Here is a 3058-nt window from a genome sequence, read left to right as displayed (position 1 = left end):
AGATATTTAGTTGTGGTATAAAATTATTATTTACAGTCAGAGCAGGAAAAATATTAGAGACAGTTAGAGGAAGAACATTTAAAATCAGTCATGGAGAAAAAAAAGAAAATCAGTGTTGATATAAATTCAGTCCAAACCATCTGTGAGTCATTTTAGAAACAAAGATAATAATTGAACCCAAACGAACCAATGCAGTGATATCTATCCCATAATATAAAACTCTATTCTGACATTAGTCCTTATTGTTTTGGATCCCAGACCCCTGTTAGAAAAGAAACACCTGGATTCAACGGGTCCACAGACTGAGTTTGAGATAGACAGTCATGATCTGAGGAGAACAGTATGTAATGTAATGTAATTACTTCTAGAAAGTATCTCATTATTTTGAGAAAGATTAATCATAATTATATCAAGATACTAAATCATTCTTTTGCATCAGCTTTATTTTTGAGATACCAAGGCACTATTTTGAAACAAATTGGTTATAATTTGGAGACAGTACTTCACTATGTTGTGGAGGTTTTAAGATATGAATATTAAATTGAGATACCTGTTGGATCTTTTTTAGAGTGGTGTAAATGTGCTACCGTAGTGAGTGAAAGGTACAGCAAATATGTTTGAAAATGAAGAAAATATTATGACATACTACACTTTCTAACAGTGTTATGAGGGTCGTGGTTTCTGTTTTTTCTTGTGTTTATTCGAGTCAGCCAGGTCAGATCCAGGTGTTGACACTGAATTTGTAAATTGGTGAATATGGTGGAGAATTCCTTTCAGAGATTCTTATACTATTTGTACAGATCAGTCTTAGCCAATGTAATGTTAAAAAGCAATGTTATTTTTCCATTTCCCGTACGGACATGTACATTTTCCTTCTAGAGTCAAATATTTTATTGTACTTCGTTGAATCACGTTGATGGAAAGCACATTCTACAGAGGTTACTGTATATGGGCATTGAAGACCTGAGTAGAAAGTCTATATTTTTCCTCTTCTCTTGTCCTGAAGTGGGTTTACATGAAGTGTTCACGTACTAGAAAACTGGTCATGCATGTATAATCCTATTAATTTGTATATTGGTTTTGTGTGGTCTAAAAAGTTCTTAACAGCTGTGGTTAAAGCTAAAAGCTTCTGTGTGCTGATGACAAACGGGCTGACGGGGCCGTTTCAGACTGAGGTGGTTTCTTTTCTGCTGTGGATACCTTGGAGATAATGTGACAACTCCCCTGCACCAGTGCTTTTATGTTATTAATTGTGTAATTATGTCAAGATACTCCACAAGAAATTGGAAAAAATTCTTAGATTCTATAACTTAAAGTCATCATATGAATAATAAACACACTGACCAATCTCAGTAGAGTTTCCAGGTATCTGTGTTTCATTATTCAAGTTTTTGACAAAGTTTTACACTCCACATCTAAACATCATTCAATTATTATTATTATGTTTTCAAAACCAACTTTTTACTTTAGTTTTAATGCATTTAAAACAAAATCTATCATTGCCATCAAGCTATGTAGGGTTTTATTATATTATATTGTATTATATTATATTATATTATATTATATTATATTATATGATATCCCACCCAAACCCCATAAAACACAGAGGTCCCCTTCAAATATCTAATTTTTTACTTTTACACTTTTGAGTAAATCTCAGCCTGTTTTGCATTTTAGAAAAGTTAAATCAGAGCATCTACTTTAACTGCAGGCCAGGGGTGTCAAACATGTGGCTCAGGTTCAGGTTCCACATACAGACCGATACGAGCTCAACTAAAGTATTAACATAATAACCTTTAAATAATGACTTCAAGTTTTTCTCCTTGTTTTAGTGTGAAAAATAACATTAAATGATGAAAATATTTACATTTGCAAACTATCACAATAAAAAGGGAATAACTTGAACAAATATGAACAACCTGAAATATCCGAAGGAAATTAAGTTGAATATGATCAATAGTCTGTCTGTTACTAAATGTTTTATGCATTTGTATATCCACTGTAAGTTGTGTTTATAATAACATTGCTGAAACTGCTCTTATTTTTCTTGAGAGATTTCAGGGAATACATGGTTGATCAGGTTATTTACAATTTCATAATGTAATTTTGTCACACTAAAACGAAGATAATTTTTTAATATATATAGATTGTTTATGTGTTATTATTGTATTATTTTTTGAGATCACATTGGGTTGAATGTGGCTCCTGAACTAAAATGCGTTTGACAGCCCTGCCGGAGCCTTTCTTACACACTGTTTACACACAGTTTGTGCATTTAAAAGGATGTATAAAATCCAGTATAATAACAAAATATATAACTTTATCCAAATAAGTGTATATCTAGTTATTTTATAGAAGAATGCATAAAAATAAGACATTATTGTAATGAATTAATACAGACTATCATGATTAGGAGATATTATCACATTTATTAATCATTGTATTTGTAGTAAATATTTGAAGTGCAAATAAATACTATAGTTTATATTAAAAATGGTTTATTATGCAAATCTGATTGTGTGTCAGGATTAAAAAAGTATGTCAATTGTTTGTCTGGATACTTTGTGTTATTGGAAAAATATACAGAGAAAAAAAAGCAAAGGAAGCGGAATTGATTTAAATAGTAGTTTGTAAAAAGGGGTGTGAGTTTAAAAGTTATACTTCTTCCCACTCCTTTTCAAATGCCGAAAAATTTAGTTTGACCATGTTGTATGGTTCTGTGTTATCTGATGATTCTATGTGCGCCAAATTAAACTAAGCTAAGGTAAACTAAAAAAAACTAAACACATCTGTACTCTTTTTTTTTTTTTTTTTTTTTTTTTTTTTTTTTTTTTATAATTGAACTTGTGAAAAATTACAAACTCTCAATGAGGATAATAGTATAATAATACAAATGAACATAAATAAAATAAAGTACAAAAATTATGGGGATATGTAGGGCAAGAGCAAAAACACATTCAAATACAATACAGTGCCTGTCATTAGGCATTTTAAATTAACGTATAGGAGCAGAGATGCAACAGAGACAACTTTTTATATTCAAATAATAAGTAACGAG

This window comes from Sphaeramia orbicularis, chromosome 7, assembly GCF_902148855.1.
Source record: "Sphaeramia orbicularis chromosome 7, fSphaOr1.1, whole genome shotgun sequence".
NCBI lineage: Eukaryota > Metazoa > Chordata > Actinopteri > Kurtiformes > Apogonidae > Sphaeramia > Sphaeramia orbicularis.
Note: the sequence above shows the minus strand (reverse complement) of the source record.